Source organism: Neodiprion virginianus, chromosome 3 (assembly GCF_021901495.1).
Source record: "Neodiprion virginianus isolate iyNeoVirg1 chromosome 3, iyNeoVirg1.1, whole genome shotgun sequence".
In the NCBI taxonomy this organism is placed as follows: domain Eukaryota; kingdom Metazoa; phylum Arthropoda; class Insecta; order Hymenoptera; family Diprionidae; genus Neodiprion; species Neodiprion virginianus.
The window spans coordinates 6297561-6321575 of NC_060879.1; the positions used below are offsets into that span (position 1 = coordinate 6297561).

Consider the following 24015-nt stretch of genomic DNA (forward strand, 5'->3'; position numbering starts at 1 on the left):
ACACGGCGCGTCACGTAGCATTCACGAGTACCTTCACAGTGTTATTTTAATTCGTGGCATATTTTTATATTCAAATACCATTCGTAAGAACGCTTCGAAGTTCTATCTTTGATCTATGGTGTGCGGGAGAGCTGCTGCAACTGCCCGATGGTCACCGTTGGTGCAAGCCATTCGAACCAGCTGCACATCGGTTACGTTCGAAACGATACGAGCACGGACCGAAAGTGGCCAAACAAATTTCGGATTCTACCCTCGTTCACGAACCTTATACGAGATGTTTTCATACCTGCGGTGTTGTTCACATGCCACTGCCGGGGGAAACTCTTATCCTCCTACCGCGCAATCCCCTTCTTCACTCGATTATTTATTCCGTTTATCCGTCCGAGGGACCGCACTTCAGGGTCATCGGCCCGAAGGAAAACCTAAATTGTCAGTAAAAGAGTGAAAAGGATATTCAGAGAACCTCTGAACGCACATAGACCATTTGAGATAACAGTGTCTCTTTTCTTATTCAATGCACTGTTTAATGGTTCGGTTCCGTTTCGATCAGCCAGTGAATTCGTTTCGTCAGCGTGTTTGGAAGTAGTTCGAGTCTGTAGATCAACCGATCTCTTGACAGGGACCATCAACCTCGTTTCGAGAATTAGGAATTAGGATTCCTGGCGAGTGGAAATTGTATTACGATCCGAAGATCGCCTCTGAAGATCGGACTTGTTCGAATCCATCAGCACGGACCCACTTTTCCCGAGTTCCTCTTCCTCGTCTTAATGCTACTTGTCAGGTTTTTTCTAATCTCCAACGTGTCACCCAGTTGTTGTGATCAGGATCTCAATCCGTAGCGTCGTCCAGAAGTGGCTTGCGGTAGTATAATATGAGCGGTGAGCTTAAAAGCAGGTCTTGACTGGTCCGATGATGAAGGACTGTGACAAGGCCTGCCCAGTGAGAGAGAAAATGAGAGCTTGCTGTGGAAGACGGACGAGAACCTGTGGATACTTTTTCAGGGCTTCCATCTCTTAAGCCTCTTGATTTGCCGGGATTACGCGCGACGTCATGCGAGCTGCGCCTCGAAGGAAACCAAGATGCCTCTTACAGAGTAAATAGAATGGTTATGTGTGCGCGCGTGTAAGTTAACCCGCAATCTGGTTTATCATCGCGACTCATGGATCAGGAGATCTTATTTAAGGGGCACTGATTATGCCTCTAACGAGGAAGCCGCGACGAATAAGAATGACAATGAATTCACTTCGCTCATGTCAGGATGAGCTAACTGCAAAAGAATCTGTGGAACAACTCTCTTCACGAAGGTTTATTTCTCCTCAGGGTCAAGTGGCGAGAATTTCTTTAAGAGAATAATCACGTCTAAAGAATATCATACATCGGAAGAGTATGAACATTCTACCAGCGCTCCTTCTCTGGCATTTGGTTTTTAATTTTTACCAAGTCTGCGAGTTACGATTACACTAACGCGTTTAGAAAAGGACGCATTCCATCATATAAAGTTGTTAGTAGAGGTAATCGTCAATTCTGAATTAGCTAATTAGGAATTATTTTCCCACGATCTGACCATGAATGACAGAAAATTGAATTGATTGACCAACACCTGCTGTAGATTTCACTACTTTGTTGCTCAGGCGAAAAATTAGGAGTCTACGCCTGAAACACCCCAACAAAAGTTCGTTCGATTTGCATGAAAATTGGTATCCTGGGGTTTTCAGGGTCGCTGATTTCGAATATGATGTCAACGATGTTGAATTCGTAGTATCTGAGGCAATATTAACAACCCGATTTAAGTAATTATCAATTTTTGGCAATCGCTTGGAGCTTCCATAAGCTGTAATTAGCAAATCTAGAATGACCAATCAATATTACGAAATGATGAACAAACCACCATCACAGTTTTTATAAATTGACTAGAATTTGGTAGAGAAATATGAATTATAACGGAAACGGTTTAAAAAGTTTTCGTTTCCTTTTATCGTCGATGGTATTCAAAGCAAACGATCATCAATACCGATACGTTAGGTCAAATTGACAAGTTGACTGAAACAGTTGTCGATTTGTGACGATGCTCGTGGCTCACCTTTGAAACGTAAACTTCCTTCACGGTAAAAGATACTAACGCCTCTCTGGAATTTTTTCCATTATTGCGAGAGTGCAGCGAGCGGTATAAATGTATTTTATCCATACAAGTTATTTTATACGCGAGTCTCGATTCAATCATACTATATATTTATGGGTATTCATACGTGCGCGGGTTTACCGCAGACGGGTTTCGGGTGAGAACGCAGCGAGTAGGAGCAACACGTTGTGGTAAATTTCAACGTTATGACCGTCTACAATTTTATGGCGAATGGAAGTCTCAGCGACGGAAGGGTGCCCATATTTTCTCAAATTTATGGAGAAGTTACAACTTTATTATTACACAGTCACACACACACACACACACACACACGGCTGTGAATAAGTGAACGACTGACTCGACGGCCACCCTCTATCAGCGATCGCAGTCAAACCTTCTCGAATAACATTTCTCCGGGGGGGTCAGATAAAAATCGTTATACCTGCCACGGTCGGATTTTGTTTTAGCCCTGCAGAGTGTTCTTTGACCGCATTTGAAGAGGAGGATTTTCGTGTTCGGTTACAGGGTCAAAGCGCGGACGAGCACCAAGTGTGGAAATAATAAAGCGCGGGAGAAAAGTTGCGTTATTTCCTTGCTAAGGTTCCTCATCCCTCGCGACGTTATTCCGGAAAGAAAATCGACGCCTTTTGCGTCGGCGTCACGCCGCGGACCCAACGCCAATATATTAAAAAGTGACACATGGTACCACGCTTTTTTCAATGCGAGTAATTTGAGTCCTGGAAATACCTACAGGTACCCGTCCCACGTATCGTCCCTGGTGCCTCACCATTTATTAAATCTTATTTCAAGATCTTTTGGATCGTGTTACGCTGCCGGGTGTAAGATGCCTCGCTGTTTCACTGCTGCTGACGCTGCGTCAGAGCAGCGATGAAGACCGAACACTGTGCAGTCCTGCTGCACCCAGGAATGCATCCTAGGCGTCGAGATTTATTTTTCTTTTGTCCCCTGATTTACAGAAGGCTTCCTGCTCCTTGACAGCTGAGTGCTGGCGCATCCGCGATCTTAATAAAAACACCCTACCAACCATTTTACCTTGTACCTTATCCTACCTCATTTTACTACTCCGGGCGCGTGTCGCTACATGGTTTCCACATTTTTTTCACATACTTGCCATCACCGATTTTTCACACGCTTCAAATTTCACCCTGTAGGTATGGTCGAGAAAAATATTTTTTTGTCGTCCCGTTTCAAATTTTGCGGGTTAGGAGCTTCGCGTAATCCGATCTCGAAAAATTACACATCACTCAAATTGCAAGAATAAAAATCGATAGATGATCTAGTGAGATTTTAAGATTTCAAATTATTGTTACAAACAAATTGATGTAAGAATAATTCTTACCGTGCCGCACTTACGATGTAAGCCTGCATTTCCTCTGATAGAAAGATCTTTTTTAAACACTTCAGATTGACTAAAACCTCTAAAATCTGAGCATCCTAGGGGCTGATCCTGATCCTACAAAACTGCTTACAAATCCTGTAGACCTTGGATGATTGTGGACTTCAAAGGATAGTCCATAGTCACGATTGTTGTGATGAGTCCGTGTAGTAAAACGATTTCGCTGAGACATGCTCGTGCAGCATTGCATACGGTTCAAAGACTCTTCTCCCCTTTTTTAAAGTAAATGTAACGAGTCAGGTGCATTTATTCTATACATATTAAGTTAATGCAGCATCAGGTCAACCTATTAAATGTAGGGACACTAATTTGCTGTACTGTTTGCTGGTAAAGTGTTTCTAATTCAGTCGACATGCGATGCAGGCTTACAAACACGTGGTAATGAACCTAAAAAGGTAGGAACAGCCAGATGCATGGTATCCAACTGTAAATAGGACTTGTGGAAAAGAAGAGGACTTTGTTTATGTCGATGAAGAATAGCGTTGATAGTCAAAAACCTGTTCATTTACAAAAATTTGGCGACGAAATATTCACTGTGTGAGAAAATCAGTGACGAATCACCGAATTTATGTCGAACAAAAAATTTGGGAATCCGGGCCGAAAAGTATTCGTTATCGCATCGGTGATTCTACCGCGGACAAGTTTCGCTCTTATCCGTTTCATTCTGTGTATACAGAGTAATAGAAAAACGGAGTACTGATAATAAACGGTTCAAGACCCAAGGGCTGTGCAGCGACGGTTTCTCCATTCAAAAAATACAACCACTGTCAGAGTGACACAGTATGTACGGTATTTTCCCCGAATCTTTTGGAATTCAGCTTGGACGTACACATGAATGAAACACATGAAAAACAGTTTCAATTCCTGACGAGTTCCGACGAGTGTAAAGTTTTCGAAGGTCGTACGAGTCGTATAAAAATGACAAATTAGGGTAAAAATAAGGGGGGGAGAGGAGAGAAAGTGGCTCGTATGTTTGCAAACTTCTGTGAAACGTCAACTAGCTGGATGGGTGGGTCGACCATACCCACCCAACGATATCCATGGACGGAAGTCCTTTTGTCCCTAATGAGGAAAAAGGCAAGCGTAAAATAGGCTCCTTTACGATGGGACTTGGAAGGACCGTCCAGCAGTCAAAGGCTCGCCCAGCAGGGGACTTGAGACCTCGAACAGAGAGTCCCGAGGTACATTCTCGTAAGACTGCCGTGTTCTTTCACTTTTCAATTTTTTTCTTTTTTTTTTTATATTTTTCAACTTGTGTGTTTCCAGTGCGGTCGTATTATTTTTCCTTCAAGCTCTCTCCTCCTCCCTTCCGTCCTTCCGAAATTCACGAACATCGCGTTGCATCGAAGTTGCGATCGATTCCAGGAATTCGTAGAACCGACCGGTGTGAGAGACGTGCATAGCGTGTAGAGATATCGTGTTTTCGGATGCCTCCGGATAGTAGGAAGCAACCAGTCGGAGCGAATCGCACCGTGTTTCCCCCGGCTTGATAACAATGCCATCCATCTATCGCTGAGACAGTATCTACACTGATGTGACTAGGTGTTCCGCATGTGCTTGGTGGGTGCGTGCACACACCGGCGTTCCAAACGGGTGCGTTATCTCTCCGGCTCCGACCACCGGGCCAGGCGAGCAACGCCGCAACGCCAGGCATACCAAAGGCCAAGACTGCCATGCACGGTGCCAAGAATTCGTCGACATTGATTTGTCAAATTCTGGATCAGACCGAGGCGATTGGAAGAACCTCTGCAGCTACATTTCCACTAGCGGTCTAACGAATGTAAATTTTTAAGTATTCGCGAATGCGAATGCGAATGCGAATATACATTTTTAAATCTCGGGCCACATCTCTGTGGCTAAAAGTTGACGATTGATTGACTGACGGGTATACCGTGCAAGTCGCACGCACACGTTACCGTCGTTTGCATCTTTTACCGAAAATTGCCGAGCTGATCCGAATCAAGGATGAATTGATAACTGGAATTAATTAATTTTGAGGTTAGGGTGTGATTTAAACATGAACATAAATTTTTAAAATAAGAGTTAATTATTAAACTGATGTTTTTTTTTCTTATTTGATGTTATTTTCACGATTCTTATAAGCAAAATATAAAGTAGTAGTGACAGTCGAATTTGCAAATTATTTATTATTATTATTGCGAAATTCCAAATAACTGTATCCATATACATATTTCTGGAGTATATATTGGAGTTAAAATATTAGCCGAAATGCGGAATGTTAATCAATCTTTTCAGTTTATGATCCCGTCTGAGTTCTGAAACGATGTCTGATTCCTGCAGTTGACAGTGAATTGTGAGTTCAGTTTCAGAAGCCGTAAATCCTTGTTCGAATCATTAAATTTTCATTCTTTGTCGGGAACGTATAACTCAATTTGTTGGGAAATAATTACGTGACGTACCGACTGCAACCTACAACCCAAATTGTTGTCCATTCGTCAAAGTGAGCTCAAACCGTTCCCCTAATTACTGGATGAAATAAAATTAATTCGTAAATGCAGATAATTTTTATACTGTTAGAGAGGTCGGATGAAATTCGCTACAGACATGGGAACATTGGATACCTCGCAATTTGCCCCCTCCGTTGTAGAAAATCGAGTTAGCTTAGCAGCTTCTTAAGATAAATTGGTTCCGACGGATTTCTAAGGCGCAGGTTTCGCTTCGGTGGCGTCGTCGCCCTGCACAGTGTCGGTGTTGCGGGGACATTTCAGGACTGCCTTTTGTGGCCCAGGGTGGCACTCCCCGGGGTCTTGGGCTCGTTGGGTCTGCCCTCCAGCCCTCTGGATGCCCTGAATGTCAACCGTGACCCAACAATAGAGAGACTCGGATGAGGGGCTCGGCTTTGCAGCCCCTCTTCCCTCACTCCTCGACCAGTTTCCGCATTAGCTACTACAACGTGTATAATACAGTATTCAATTTACTTTCCGTTCATGGTATCCGTTGTGGAGAAATAATTTCTGTCAAATATATTACATCGCAGTGTTTTCACTGTGTTGAAATTCTTTGCTTTAGAAATTAATACGCGTTTAAAATCGATCTTGCATTTCGTACACGTTCATCGTCCATTACGAACCTCTGAATGAGGTGTTTGGAGTCTCGCTAGGCTCTTTAAAACCCGTATAAGTCCCGTGAAAATTCATCTTGAGGATCCTTCAAATTTGTGAAAAACCCATGAAATCCAATTTGTGACTTCAGAAAGTCTCGTGAAATCGTCTTTAACTTGTCTATGTGACTGAGGTGCAACAGCCTTTCCAGTTGATTAGTTGGGTAGAAGTTGAAGGTGTCGGAGAATCAACTCTTCCAAAAAATGGTTTTCGGATGTTTTCGTCGCACCTTTAGTTCCAACCTTCCAAAGTTGCAATTCCGACCCCACAAATTGTTTCACCGTGTATTTCCGGGTCGTTACTCGGCAGGTTCCACCACCAGTAGATGCGTTACATTAACAACCCAGAACTTGACTTGGTACGGTACCGCAAACAATGCGTGGCTTCTCTCCCTCACAGCTCGGAGTCACTATACTATACGGTCGTTGAGAGAGTGTGGAATTATTATACTGTACATAATTTTCGTACAGACTGCACCTAACGCAATGTATAAAATACTCACTGCAGGTAGACGCCGCACGCCAGCTGCACTGTACCGATAACCAACTCTCGGAGTCTCGAAACTTTGCCAATTAATCTCTGGATCTATCCAATCTCCGGCCGAGTTTTCGCATGTAGACGTACGTCAAAAAGCTTGTATGAGAAATAAAAAAAAAAAAAAAACGACAAAGAAAAAGGGAAACGAATGAGGGAAAAAATGTAAAACCGTCGAGAACCAGCTTACAGACAATTTATTTCATCTCGCTAGGCGTTCGGTATCGTAATTGGTAATCCCGATGTGTTTCATTATGGGAAAAATGAAACTTCAAACTTATCAACAAATGTATTTCTATGTTCGAGATGGTTATTTTGAACAACTCGCAACTTGGTCAACTTCAGCTTCACTCGTTAATTACGAACAGGACTGAATCAAAAGATAGGAGAACAGAAAAAACAGTTATTTGCACAATGATAAGTGAACACGAATGAAATAACATCACTATGTGTTAGAAATGAATTTTGACTGTGAACAAATTTAAGGAGCACAGAGCTAACATAAATATCGACAATTTTATGAAAGGTTTCATAGTTGGAAGTTCAAGTATGATTAAGATCTCGTGTTTTTGATCCGATTTTAATATTTCTTGCCCTCGCTTTATCAACCATGGAGATTAATCTTTTCATACATTTTTGTTGAAACGCATTTTTTTTTTTTGACGTTTGGTCAGCGTGACTTGTGCCTACCAATTAGTATACAAATTGAGATTCGACGACGCGTCGTCGGTCGGGCTTCGGAGTTTTCTGGCCATTCGTGATCAAAGCGATGGTTGAAAACTGTCGACTTTCCGGAACGTCCGAAACGGTTCTGCGGTATATCGCCAAGAAGGGTGCCAAGTCCAAGGGTGGACCTCACATGACGAGGCATGCATGACAATGGGTTGCGTATCTACCAAACTCCTCGTCCGCAATCCTGCAGCTCCGGGTGATGTATAGCCGAGTCCTATTTGCGGGACTCTAAAGTGGAAACAATTCCATCAGGAGACAGCTTCGTCGGTCAGACTAGGCCGACTACCTAACCAGAGATCAAGTCATCTGGCTTCGGGTCACCAGGAAAACTACCCCCTGGCGCGAGGGCCCAAATATTTGTCCGATGGCTCGGAGGATAGTCGAGGAGGAGGCTGGTCGAGGGTTGGATGTTTTTTGTCCCTCTCGAGGCGGGCGCAGGGTGAAAGAAACGGTCTGTAACTGCCGCCCGGCCTGCAGGTTTCGATTAGAAATTTGTTTATTTGGTGTCTCGAGTGTGCTGCATGTACGAGGGCCGCCTTTTATTCTATTTCGTTTTATGTTTTCTCGTATTTTTTTTTTCTATCTATCTGTCTATCTCTCCATTTCTCTTTCTCGTTTTAACAGTGAGTCGGATTTTTTTCTCGTTTGTTCAACCCGGAGAGACAAAAAGTATCGAAGAATAGTCTAAAGTAAAAATCTTCCCGCCAACGCCATGTAGATATGTAATGCGGGGGGCCTTGTGCTGTAAGGAGGCCTGTTTAGTGTTTATCATCTGCGTGATTTAAGAAAGCCGCTTCGGCTGACCCGAAAGGCTGAAAGGATAATGACTCGTATTTGCGTTTGGTGAAAGTGTCCAACTTATACGATTTCAACAATTCCATCGAAGATGAATATAGTTTAGAAGCACTTATTACGTACTTGGCGTACAATCTTTTGATTCGTAAATCGCGGGTTGTTTTTTTTTTTGTTTTTTAAAGCCTCGGGTACACGTACAGCCGTTCCTAATTCGGCAAACCAATAACTTTCACATCTATCTTGGAACACAATTTTAATTTACGCACATAGTCAAAATGATTCGATGTTTTTTTCTTCTTACTTTTTTTCACTTTTTTCTCGACCAGGGTTAACGTTTGTAACCTTTGAAACTAGAGTGAAAACCTTACATCAAAAAAATAAGCGATTACGTGTGTAGGTAGTAATTATTTGGATTTGATGTTCAAAGAATTTAATCAAATTTCAAAATATTGCAGAAGATTTCATCATCGTGAATTTCTGTTTTTTTTTTCCATCATTCTCATTCAGATCTCCTTAATATTGAGAAAAAAATACATTTAGAAAATATTTCAAAGATTTCAAACAAATATTTATAAGAATACTGCACTCCGGTCGATAAACGATAGGTTGACTAAAACGATTTGTGGTGTCAATAAATAGGTCGTCGGTCTTGCAGAGTACGGGCTTACGTACCCAATAAGTATGTATGAAATTAATTGGTTTCAAAATTGAGGCATGAAAGCGTACATAATACACAAACACACCTGCGGAGTCAATGCTACCTATGATGTGAGTGTACAGTACTGTGGCTATGAAAAGTTTTATTTTCGTTCTAGAAACAAAATAAAAAATAAATAAAAAACAACATGGCTGAGTGATGAGAAATCAAAAGGAGAGGGTAAAAATGAAACGATGAAGAAAAAAAATACCCACACACACACACACACACACACACACACACACGCAAGCCGAGAAAAGTAAGAAAACTAAAAACGAGAAAACAGCGGCGCCGCTTCTGCATTACTATAACCGTGCAGGGAAAAGCATATATGGTGGATGGAAAGAAGGAGGGTAGAAGTACATACGTGACGTGCAGGTAGGCTTGCCGAGAGGGAGAGAGAGAGAGAGAGAGAGGGAGGGGGATAGACGATGGCAGACTGAATACGGAATTACAAATTAAAATGACGGCTGTCTTGTTATCTCGACGCTGGCGACTGGCGTGCACGACGCCCCGTGACGTCACGGGCGTACGGCGAGCGTCGCTCCGTCGCGCGGGCGTCTCTCCCACTCCCTCTCCTCTCCTAGCAGGCCGGTCGATCCGTGGCCGTGGTTTGGCACCGGAGACGGCTGGCTGGAGGCTTCAGTGCGTGCGCGACCGTAAGAGAGGCAGCAGCAGCGGTGGCGTCGTTCGGTTGTTTCGCGGTTGTTTGAGAAGTGTGTTTTTCGGAACCCGAGGCTGCGCGGCGCGGCGCGAACGAGCGGCGCACGGGACGGATAATCAAAATATTTAAACTCGCGGGGAAGCCCCTGACTCACCGTGGATTTCGGATAAGGGAGTGAGAGGGAGAGAGAGAGGAGAAGACGCATTTATGAACCTGATTTAGTGCCTGTGTACGTTTAAAATCTCCCGCCGCCCGCGGTGCGGGTTCTAAAAAGCATCCCGGCAAGTTTTAAAACTCAACCCCACATAACCCTGTTTATTATTCTATTTTGATAAACGTGCGTGATAATGGATTAATTTTCTTCAACAACACAAAACCTGTTTAAACAACCCCGCAATTTACACTCTGTGCTTAGCGTACGCCAGTGCTCACCTACGGCACCGGCAACCACACGATAAATTAAGGTGAGATTCTTTGACAATTCTCAATTATTTTAATCTTACGAATATTACAACGTCGCGCAACACGTCAAGGGTTTTTATACGACAACTGTATTCTCTATTCGCCGTGCGTTCTGTCCATTTTTTTTTTTTGTTCTCTTGTTTTCACCCGTTTTTCTGAATTTCAAACTCTTACGCCGTTTCGATTTTCGTTCGAAATTCAAATCAACCGCCGAATTTGAACCACAACCGCCGCACGTGATAGCTTCGATCATTCATCCTTCAGCTCTCGTGTGACAAACGCGAAGGCTCTCCACTCCGGTGTCAGGTCATCAATCTTGGTCAAACTACATTACACTTTCTTCTCATATCGAGAATTACACGCCACGCTCTTAATTCTATCCCACTCGCCATGGAGTACAAAAATTATATAGTAGAATTTTTTTCATGAACTTTTTACAAATTTCTTCCTCGAATTTAATCGTTATTCGACGAAATTGGATGATTGTTTTTTCATTCCTCGGATTCTCGTACATGTACAATATATTCCTCAATCAATCACAGTTCGAACAAACGGTTTTATTTTTTATTATTTAATTGAAATCGCTTTATTGTACAGATTTTAGTTTAAAAAATTAAAATCGTTCCTTTATTTTCGCGGTTATAATAACGACGAGGACGAGACGAGCAGCAATTAAGTCCGTCCTTTTCTGCCGGTCGATACTTTTTAACCACAATGTCGTGCAAGAACGAAGACTGATTTACGACGTAATAATTTACATATAATCAGGCCTCGTATCCTGACTCTGTAACTTGTTAATTACATGAAATTGGTGCAAAAAATGCACCCTTACCTTTAATCATACTCATCATCGGTACAAGCCGACAAAAATTTTCTATCGACGTTCTTAAAACTGTCTAAAAGTTCTCGAGTTTCAATTTCACACAGCGCAATTCCCGCGTTTCAAAAAACCGTTCCCAATATGCGTATTTTCATAAAGAATTTCGCTAATTTGACGATCAGTGATTATACTTGAACGTAATGTGGAAACTATTCACGGCAGATAAGATTCGAATTCGTAACTGGAACTCACCTCAATGAGCGATGATAAAAAGAACGATGACACCCGTAGCTATTATCGATCATTGTGAATTACACGAGATTGATCGCATCGAGCCGGGTGGTCTTGATCATATTTTATAAATATCTTTACCGATACGACGAAATCTGCGAAATTATCGGACCACAGTCTCAACACTCCGCGTGATTGATTTCCGGCGACCTTGCAGCAGCGATTGCAATGCGAGGACCCCTTTCCGTTCTAATTTCAACGCTTATCGCTCCAGATATAACGACTCATTTGTGCGATCGATGTACGCATATTCTTTTCTCAGCGTCGCAGAATGCTGAAAAATATCAACGCGAAAAATTAGCTAGGGGTAAAAATATGTAACAAGAAACGCAGAAACCCGTTTTATAGAACGTCGACAAAAATTGAATAGATCTAAGTATATAAAAGTCAAAATATAGATGAATCGGTATAATCTTAAGATATCCAAATTTTGAAATGTCGTATAGACTAGTTTTTTCTCCCGTCTTTCAAAATTATTGCGTTGTAACCTGAATATCAAATAGTTAGGCAAAGGTCCGGTGGACAAGTTAGACAAACATGTTTACGAGATGTCCTCTCTAAACAACAAACATTCTATGGCCGACGGCGTCGGTTCGTAAAGATAGGCTCACCGTGAAGAAATGTAAAAGTCTATCATTCGTTAATAGACACAATTCGTTGTAACACGGACTCCTGTGGTTACTTTATTCGAAGCAGACGGTCGAGAAGTGTGCCAAAATTGATCGCGAAGATTTTTCTATCTTCCGATCCTTCTACGTTTTTAATATTCACCCGAAAACTCGACACTACATGACAATCGGCATGACACGAAGTATGCGAAATGTGAGAACGGCACCGGGCGCGTCTTTTTGCGATTCTCGGGTGATCTTACATCCCGCGAAGATGAAAATAAAAACGGACCGCAATATCTATCACGTACAGCTACACACGTAAATAACTGTATCTTGCCAGCTGACGAGTCAGCAGCCTAAATTTAAGATTCCAGACACGCTCAGGTTGTATTCGTCGATAACACCGCCAATCGGTGATGCCTGATGGTGTGTTTGTTTGTTCGTTAATTGTCAAAGATATACTGCCTCTCGATTATTCCCTCCCCCCTCCCCCTTCTCGCCTTTCCGCATGCCGCTTTATATTCTCAATGCCCAACGCCTCTCGCTGTTACGCTTGCGAAACAAAATTAACATACAGCTTATAACATGTGGTCTTTTCTACGGTCACGCACACGTCACGGCATTATGCTATACGTACAAGCTTATTTATTTTCAGGCGAAGAAAATGTCTCGCATCGTTTATGGACATAAATAAACCGTTTTATCACTTGGTATAGCGAAATTTTTTATGCGCGCGGGCGTGAATCGCAGAAATTGTTACGCCGAAAAGAAACGTGATTGAAGTTAGCAACGTTGACCCGACGATACATTGGAGGGAAAAATTACTGTTTTCAAGTTTATAGTGACTTTGAAGTTGTTCAGTTTTTCAAATAATCATAAGTTTTGACTTATTGTGATTCGCTGAATCTCAGGCATTCCTGCAATTGTGAAACAAAGATTTTTCGAAACGTTAATCGTTGCAATAACTTTACCAAATTCAGCATCATAAAAAAACTTCACTTCGGACCGTTCGAATTTTCTGGAATTCGGTACAAAACCCAACTCCGTGAAAGTTGTTTGAAAATTGTAAAACAATAAATTTCTTTCCGATGTTTCGTGACGTTGACGTTACTTGCTTCAACCTCGTGAAAAGGAAAGGATTAATAAAATATGATCGCACGATCACGGAGATGATACAGAGAAACTGGACTCTGCACACGTTGTCAGACTTCTGTTTTTTTTTAATTTCGATTTATTGAACGCAGTCATGAATATCGAGTGGCTGACTATATTTAATATTATTATGAAATGGAACGACGGTGTGCAATTTTGTGTTAAACTAGAAGTGATTTATTGAAATCATACGACTTAAGAATAACACTTGAAGCGAATTCAGGTCACCCTAATAGACATTTTCACTACACGAATTTCAATGACTTGTTATAAGATACGTGATGTGATTTAAAATCGCTTCTTTTATTTATTCGGCCACTTGACGTGCCTTGAAAAAAAAAAAACTCGCTGATACGGTTTCAAGTTATTTTAAGGTATGACATAGGTATTACGACTATCCGCAACTTCAAGTTATACGACTTGAGGAATTAAAATCAATACAAATTCATTAAACAAACGAATTCGAACATGTTCAAGTCAAACCTATGAACATTATCCGATGCGCATTGATGTTTAGCGGAGTCGATTAAACGAATTCAAATCACTCCTTCACACGATTACGTACAAGTAATAGGTATATGATTCAATTCTGAATTGAAACGACTGTCATATGTACGTTGAATCAAACCACTCGAGAGACGTCGTATAACTTGAAGTTACTTTTTGTGAAAGAGAGCTGCCAATCGTCGAATTGAATGACACTATTATTATTGGAGTACAGGGTATGTTTATTGCGTGGAGTTGATTTGATGATTAATAACGAGGCTGAAGTTAGTAACGTTACTGTAACGACGCATACGTTTGTTAAAAATCGTTACTTCGAACCTTTAACAATGTCTGAAACTCAGTGAACCGTGACAAATAAAATGTACCTACTCATATTTTGCAAAGCCAATACCTTGAAAGTCGTTCTAAATTTTTCCCGAATTCATCGTTACGTGAACGTTACTAACTTCAGCCTCACGATTAGTACAACTTGAAGTGGTATCCGACTTCGAACTATCATTCCTTCGACAATATCGATGAACCTGATTCACCAAGTGTTCTAAAATCAATTCCATCAACTTCTTTGACAAGGTTGACACCATTTGTCTTAACAACAACGAACATGTCTCGAAAAGAGAGAGAAAGAGCGCCGATAATAATCGAATTGAATTACACCATCGTAATCAGAGTACACGGTACGCTTATTGCGATATTTCCTGCAGCCATTTCGGACAGACAGACCAATAGTCCAGTAGAGATAGACATTCAAATGGAAGTAATTAGGCGGAGCGATTTTTTTTTTTTTTTTAAACTTTTGGGGGGGGGGGGTGGTGGTTGGAAGTAATTTACAACTTTAGAGCAAAAATTAACGAGTTATTTCAGAAAAACGAAAAACTTGAACTTTAAATCAAGACGGCGGCGAACGCAATTGCGGGATTTTTCCAAAAATCGAGATTTAGACTTCTAACCCCCCCCCCCCCCCCCAAAGTTAAAAAAAAAAAAAATCTGGACTATGGGACGAGGACTTGATCTCGCGGTTATAAATTCCTCGAGCTCCGCGTATCGGGTGTTGTTTACAACGCGGTTACGCACGTAGTTGCATGCGTAGAGCTCTGCGTGTGCCCTGAAGTTTGATTCACTAGGGCCGAAGGGCAGGGGGCAAACCCGGACGCACGTATTTGGCGTAAATAAGCAATTTGTATGGTCGGATTAGGAGAGCCATCGTCGCCGACGCCTGCCGAATGGGGGGATATATCACCGGACCCCGTTTATGCCGCGAGGATGATGCGAGGAGGCGTGAATTACTTACTCACCGTGTGTGTAAGACCGGGACTGCAGTCGTTAATTGAGGGTCTATTTCCGAGTGGCATACCCGTTGTTTATAAATTACCCGTCTGAATAGTACGTCCGAAGGAAAGGAAGGAGATGAAAAAGACGACTGTCGCTTCGTTTTAGTCCCCTTTCGTTCGCACATTTTTCAATTTTTAACATTCAGGCCGGAATTTTGTTACTCGGGGAATTTTCGGCTCCAAACAAAACTGTCAAAATTCGACGACAATGGCCGAAACTTATTGTTACTCCACGGTTTTTGGGGTTTTACGAAGTAACAAAGATCATTCGAAGTTGTAGGAATCTGCGCTGAATTGAATTCTACGAATTTACTTTTGCGATTTCGTATAATTCGTGCCAATTCTTTATTTCTGCATCGAATGAAAATTTTTTGTAGCGCTTTTGATTGAAATTGCGTAAGGAATGAGACTGTTGAACCCTTTTTTGCGTTTGAAATACGTGGACTTCGATATTTGGCAAAAACACGAAGGAAAATTCCACCGTTTCCGAAATTTTAGGCTCCATTCATCTTCGATCGTTGTTTATTCAAGATTCGAGTTACGCAACTTTTGACGAGCTGCGATGATCTCGGCTGATACCATCGTAGAAGAATCTTTGATCGACAATTTTCAATCAATCAACTAACTATTTTTCTCTCTTTATCTTTATCTATCTCTGTTTCTAGGGCTTCTCATTTTAAATTCTATTCACGCGTTACGTAGTTTGTTTTTATTCTTTTGTACATACATACATCCTCAGGTATATTTATTTTTCGTTGTTTATTGTTCGGTACATATGCTTATGTACATGCAACTGTGTGTACAAGTTACAATGTATCGTGATACATATTTGAAAACTCTGCTGGTACAGGACGACGAAACGATTGCCAATATACGACGAAACAAAAGAGAAAAAAAAAGACAGTTTTTAATTGACTCGAAACTGTGTCACTGATTAGAGTGGAAAAAAATTCGATACTGAGATATAAATAAACGTCTATACACTAAAAATGCATTGTTATTATCAATTATAAAGCAATTTCAAGGAAACATCGATTTCAATGAACAAAAATACTCGAGTAATCGTCGAAAATTAATAATTTTCCTCATTTTCTTTACACGGCTGACGACGAGAAACGTTTTTATTAGTGTACAAATTCACCTTTACACGACTACGAACACTTCACAAAATCAACAATTTTCATTCGTGCGTTAGAAAATTAAATAATCCGTCCAAATGCGAGCAAAAGTTGAAAAACTGTTCCAACCGCGTACTTTTCACACCAAAGAAAAGGAATGAATGAATAAATAAAAGTCTAACGAACATCATCTAGACATCTTTGATTCATTGTCATAGCAACATCCATCACGCGTTATCTTATCGGGTGTAAAACCAACACCGAAGGAATAGGCATACCTATGCCAGCCAGCATCGTGTGTATCATCACGTTAACTCGCACCAACACGTGGCGACTAATCAACAACCGTGCCTGCAGGCTACTGATCGCTTTATCTCTCCGGCTCTTCTAACCCTTTTAAAGCAATAAAATTTGAACTTCGTTCATAATTCTCATTACCTATATCAATTTATACATATATATATATACATAGAATATAAATAGTATATACTATTTGGAGTAATAAAGTTTGGAGTAATAAAATATTTGTTTTTTTTTGTTCCATCTCACGAGCTATTCGTTTGGAAAAAAAAAAATGTTCGCGAAAATTGTAGATATTTGAATAAAGAATATTTTAGTTGAAAGAAAAATGCATGATTACATTTGAAAAAACTGGTCCGTCCTCCACAGCATCGCCAACTGTGACGCTGGACCAAAAAAACAAAAAAAAAATTTTCGTGTGTCCCCCTTTGAACCGAACAACTTTTGTAGGACACATTTTCCAATTGAAACGTTAATTCGGCTGAAAACGTGATGCGTATTTTAAATTGGGACACCCGGTATATCCACATGTGTTACATGTAATGTTACGCCGCGTGTATTTCACAATACGAAATGCACTGATTCTGTGGAAAAATAGCGTCGCCATAGTTTTTTTCACTTTTTTTTAGTACCATCGAAAAAAAAAAGAAATTTATTTGTAGGTTTGGTATTTTTCTATGTACCGGGACGATATGTTGAAACTTGAAAATCAACCGCGCATGTGCGAGTTTTATCGGCTGTTCGTGTAGGCTGGCCATCCCGAGTTTTCTGTTTTTGCCCGCGATGTAGTTGATACGAATTTTCGAGGTTAGAATCTCAAATAATTGAGGTAGCTGCTCGGAAAGGCTTGAGAAACATTTTTTTATTGGCTCGGAAAGTTGATTCTTCAAAGAACGATCTAAATTTAATGCTTATGCTCTTTGAAAATTAAAACGTACACATTTTGCGTACGTTGGCACGCCTGCATCGCAGACAAAAATATCGCTGCCGGAAGATTTCGCCGACCAATGAGATTTAATTATTTAGCGCATGCGCGGTTGATCTTCAAGTTTCAAGAGATTTTCCCGGTATATTTACATACAGGGAATTATAATGGATCATAAGGAAAATCGGACTTATTTTATAAATCGTTTTCAAACTACAGCTATATGCTTTGTAAATTCAGTTAAGCTCACTTTCGAAAATGGTATTATTCAATTCTTAATTATATGTGTGGAACCAAGCAATACTATACATGTATTTTTTAGATCCAAATTTATATATTGAAGATGCACAACTTCTGGTGCTTTTGATCATAAAAGCTGCCTAACATTCTTCAAGTTTCATGGGAAAAAATCGGGAAATTCTGAATTTTTTTATCGGAAAAATCAGGGAATTTTTATGTGAGCAAAATTGTCACCACCGTGATTACATATTTAATACATCATCATCATCATCATCATCATCATCGCCTCTTCAGAAACTATGCGATGTAAGCGTAATTTAATTTTATAATCCTTTATCATCGCGGTATGTAATCAATATTTATCACACATATTTTTGTACATATATTTGGTAAATTTCTACATTAAAATTTGTTTCCCATGTATTATCAGTGTGATGATTAATCCAAGTTCTAAAATTGATGTAGGTACTAGTTCTGTTTCTGTTTTTCAAATTTCTCATAAATTAAGGTAATGTATAAATTCGAATCGCTGCAAAATATTTTCTAAAATCTCGAATCAAATGAACCAAATTTTCCTTATTGTATTAAACAATTATATATATAACATATACACAAACACACACACACACGCACACGATTTCAACAAAATGCCAGTTGCTATGAAAAATTGATCAAAATCATTGCACATTCCAAACGAAATTCCATTTCGTTAGATCGTTCAACATATTACGCAACATAAATCTCGCAAGCCGCATGTACGACACAGTAAAATCGTTCGATAAAAATACATGCATACATTTGTAACATCAAAGTAAACGATGATGTTTCTGGGTGCGGTTAATTCAGCTTACGAACGACATTACAATGCAAATAAGTGTCGTAATAGGTGTAACTGCAAATTTATACGCTCAGCTGATGTAACGAGCAGCGAAGATCTTGTCACATTTATACCGCGGTGTTTTTAAAACTCGCGTTCGCATTCTTCTCGTGTTTAATTAAATACATACCCCACTCTCGTTTAGTTTCCTTTCCTTTATTTCTCCCCCCCATTTTCCAACCAACTATCTGCAATTTACGCATACCGTATGTCACTGACTCAATAATCGTAAAAAACAATACTATCATTGTTATTGCAACGAACGCGTCGTTTCTCCTCGTTGTTGGAGTGATAAAACTGCTCAATTGGGTCAAAGAAATTGCTAATTATTGTTATTATGGGATTTGCGGGGGAGGAAGTAACGCAGATGGAAAGAGAAAGGGGGGAGAGAGAGAGAGAGAGAGAGGAGAGGAGAGACGTCTGCGTTTTACCTCCTCCTTGCTTCGCGTGCAAGGCCTCCAGGCAAACGGCAACGAACCCCGGTTGCTTTCCAGCGACTGAATAAGTAAGCATTCATCGAATGCATCTGGTTTCCGAGAATTTACACGTTTAATTCTGGACCAGCGATGCGGGATTTATACACCTACGTTCTGTCACGTTGAGCAGAACACCTCAACTTGCTGCAACATCTCGCTCAGACTGTCGTCGTAATTTAATTCCCTTCAATATTTCCCCGACGAATATCAACGACTCTAGCTGTTCCATATGATATATAACATACGAATTTTCTCGTATTTTTCTTAGACATACGATCGCTTTTTTCGAATATAACTGGAAAAGTCAGGGAATTTCAGTATCGAAAATTTTCCGAACTAACCCCGATATATTTTTAAAGTAACAAGCAATTTTCTTGAAAACAAAAAAAAAAAAAAAATGTTCGAATACATGTATGCATTTTTCTGTACAAAAACTCGACTGCTTGCTGAGACGTGTTAAACTTGTCGGACAAATTTAGGATTAACGCCAATTTTTATTCCACATATAACACGTCAATTACATTTATTTATTAATTACCAAAATAACAACTAGACTAATACACACATGCATATGTATGTTCACACTCGCGCCAATTGCACTTTGCACGCAATGCTCGTGTCGATTTGAGAATGCAAGTGCGAGTTCGCATTCGAGCTGTAATGTTTAACGGTACTGAGGCGTGTATGGAATGCGAAGAGGAGGAAGAGGAGGAGAGGAATAAGTTGCAGGAGAACGAGATACGTTCATATACATATATATATATAAACATATATAAACCCACATGTGTATAACGCACGTGGTGCATGGACAGTGTCACTCGCATTGTCATTTGCGGCTTTGGTTAATTCTCACTGTATGTACACTTGGGGACAATGAATCTGAGACGGGTAATTTTTTACACCAGACAGTTACGTTGGCAACACCGAGAAACCTGCAGCGCCACAGTCGGCCGAGCGCGAAACAAACTCAATCTCAATAAAGAACAACGTAACCAATGACCGTCGAATCTAACCTTAGAATACTTGTCGACGTGTCGATCGCTGAGAAAAATTTCAATTGTTTGAGTAACTGGAAGAATTGAGTAAAACCGATATCGTTGAAAAAAAAAAAACTGTTTCAATATCGTTGGAATTACGAAAAACGAGGTATGCGTTACCATTTTGCGCTGGTGTAAAAAAATTAGCTGTCTCAAATTCATTGTCCCCAAGTGTACGTGACGCACTTGACACCTAAAATGCACTCGTAAACCGAATACACGCATCATGGTGATGGCCGTATTATATATACATGTATAAATGCACACACACACAGTTTCAAACTAGTCATATTATTTGGACGTGGCGTTATCGCGTCGTTCGTGCCGCGTTCACTTCTCGCGCGCTATCTTAAAGGTTCTTTTCTTTTTCTTGTTCATTTTTTTCTCGTTTCTTTTCTTTTTCATGATTTAAAAAAAAAAATAACAAATAAATTTCTGCTCTTATTTTTCGTCTGCTTCTCGCCTCGGTTTAGACGAACAAGAATTATCCTCCAGACAGTACAGCAGCGCAAACGCGATTATATTATATGCATATCTGTGAGATGCGCTGCGTGCATATATATGTATAATATATATATATATATATATATATCACGATGAAGCGAGTTATCGCCTTGCGGACTTTTACAATTGCACGGGAGTCACGCAGATGTATTATGTATAAGGCATTCCACCCCGCACTGATCTACGTATTATCATCACCGTTAGCGATTTAAAAAAAAAAAAGAATTTTTATTCCTTATTTTTAAATATGTCGTGGAGTGAACAAAAATAAAAAACATCTTGTACCTCGATTTTTTACTGCTTCCAAAAACGCGTGACTCCAATTTTCGAATGCATAGGCCCAATCGATTGACTTCACATTTTTTTATTACAAATTCTTCCTTAAAATACGAAAATTTTTATAGACCATAATGAAAATAAAATAAATACAGATTTATATTTTATTTGTATGTTTAATTTTTTTTTTTTTGTTTCACTTCTCGATTACTTGTTTTGCCTGTAGCTTCTAAGCCAAAAGTTTGTCCGCTTTCATCTTGGTCTCGAAATTTTTGTTATTTAACAAAGAATGTATGACAAAAATTTAAAGTCAATCGATTGGGGCTGATTATTCGAAAATTTGATTTTCGTTTTTTGGGTAGCAGTAAAAATCGAATCCGATATTCGAGAAATCTAAAACTCGACGAAAGGCGTTCTTTTTGTACACTCTGATTGAAAAAACAATTTTAAATAACAAAAATCGCCGTTGGTGAAGGTCAGACGTAGGTTGGCTTGGTGTGGAATGCCTTATATATATATTTATTCCCGTTTTCGCGGTCTTCGACACCTGAAGCCTCGCGTCGTCGTCACGCCAGGTTAAAATAATAACGATTATACGTGCACAATATATGTACAGTGGAGAAACGGTTTCAGCGAATTATTTTCGTCTCGTTTTCGTGCAGTCGAGAACGAAATTAAAAAAATGAAACAAAGGGGGAAAAAACACGGTTAAATAAATGAATGAATGGAAATAATCGTTTCTTAATTTTTCAAATTTTTCACGAAATTGTTTCTCGCTGCATTATTTTATTTGTTTTATAGAAATTTATGTCAAATTTTTTATATAAACGTTTATGAACTGGGAAGTTGGAATCACTGCTGAAGACTTATGAAAAATAAAACGTGACAATTGTAGACGCGCCGTTTTGTTACACAATACAAATCTTATAATTTATTATAAGCTATAAATTTTTACTACAGTGAAATGAATGAGTGAGATTTATATACTTGATATCAAATGTACGGTTGTTTAATTCCATTGTTGACTGATCGAATGGTACAAATTTTTACATTTTTACACACTAAACGCAATAGAATAAATACAATGTATTTAATATGATAAAATTGAGAGTGTTCAAATATTGCATTCGAGCCGAGGGGAAAAATAATTCGGTGAATTGATGTGTCAATAAGTTTGTGAATCAATTATAATTCAATTGATTCATCGAGAGTTAACTGAATTATTAAATACTAACTCTCAAATAATGATAAATTACTGAGAAATGAATGAATTATGGAAAATTAAGTCAAATTGGATTTGAATCAGTTTGGATTGATGCCAGAATTATTTATTCGCAGAGAGAAAAAAAAAATCAAATTAAAACATGAAGTTGAATTAACAGAAAATAAAAAAGGAGGAATTGAAATATTTTAAGACTCGCTTCAATTCGAATCGAATCAGAGTGAACGATCGAGAATTATCGAGAGAAAAATTGAAATTCATGAATTGGAACAAATTACACTAGTTCAATTAAAACATTTCTCTGAATTAAAAAATTAATTCGAAATAAAAAAAAATTGTTTAAATTACATGAATTAATTTCGATTAATGCAACTAAAAAAATTATTTTGCCAGTCAAATCTCGAGTTATTTCCCTCTTGATTACGAGCGTTATTAAATTATCAGTATATGAAATTTGTGAATTATATTATAACAATAATAAACATTCCTAAAAAATTTTTATTCCTTTGGTTCACGAATTAAAAATTCAAAACTGATTCTGGGTACAATATTCAAACTTGTATACATTATAGCTGTATTATTAATACACAAAATGAAAAGGTATAAAATGTCTGAGATACGAAAAAATAGAATCCTTACATCGCAGTTACATGTGTCAACTTATGTGAGAAACGGAACGTCGCGAATCTACTTAATTGTAAGTTCACGAGCGTGCGGTTTTAACAGGCTGTCCATTATATTATTAACGCGTAAAGTATCCTCCTGTTTGAATTCCCCGTTTACATGATACTTGCGGAAAGGGAAGTGGAAAAAAGAATTAAATCCAAGGTAAAAAAAGCCATCTTGTAACCGTGTAGCTACCGGATTATACCCTTGACGCATTTCGCTTCAAGTGTAATACAGGCTCAACTCCCTCCCTTCACCCTCGCCCTTCTTTCCCGGGCATTTGCACGTTGACTCGTTAAAAATAATTCAGTTAATCACACGTACGATTCTCAGAATCGAACCTCTTATACTCTGACATCTACCTAACTTTCAACGTACCTACACTTGTAACGTCCGAATTATTCGATTGCAATACCAATTATTTTAATTTTTTATATTTGTTATTTTTCGGAGGTGTTAAGAGAGAAAATTCTGTGAAAAAAATATAAGTAGAATCATTACAATTAACGGTTTAAATTGTATTGAAGTTGAAACTTTGGTGTATACAATCAGTAATTAGACAATAATTATTTTTTATAGTTAATAGCAAAGTCGACCCTTTGAATAACAGTAATTACGAATGTGAAATTAGATCTAAAGAATTCAAGATGGTGGATCTAATATGGTGGACGAAAATTTGAAATTTCATCGAATCCGGTCAAAAAAATACTATGTAAGGATTTTTGGGATCGCTGATTGGATTCTCGGCATACTGAATTTTTTAAATCTGATTTCAGATTCGTAATCAGCGATCCCAAGAACCCTTAGACAGAGTTTTTATTCTTCGGATACGATCGAATTTGAAATTTTCGTCCGCCATATTGGATCCACGATCTTGAAGCTTTTTAATTCCGATTTCAGATTCACGATCAGTGACCCTAACAACTTATAATTTATGTAAAACGTGTATATATGTGTAGAGGGGTAATTTTCTCGGAAAGCAATTGTTCCTTCAATTTTCATGTTTTTTTTTCTCAATCAATTTGTTTCTAACAATGTCAATTTACATTATATAGCAATAATTACTCTCGAGTATTGAGAACCCTATTAGTACACTATCTACCAAGAAATATATAGAAAAGTT

General features: G+C 39.2%; 1 protein-coding gene across 3 annotated transcripts in view; it reads left to right on the forward strand.

Annotated features, from left to right (window-relative positions):
- Positions 1–24015, forward strand: part of LOC124300307 (frizzled-2) — a 99210-nt gene that overhangs the window by 52700 nt on the left and 22495 nt on the right. The window contains exon 1 of one of the 3 annotated variants that reach the window (XM_046754254.1): positions 10060–10544. The exons of the other annotated variants lie outside the window; for them this stretch is intronic. The gene's annotated coding sequence lies outside the window, so the exon portion shown is untranslated. Of the gene's footprint in view, positions 1–10059; positions 10545–24015 lie in introns of those variants that run through there. 3 annotated transcript variants of the gene reach the window in all.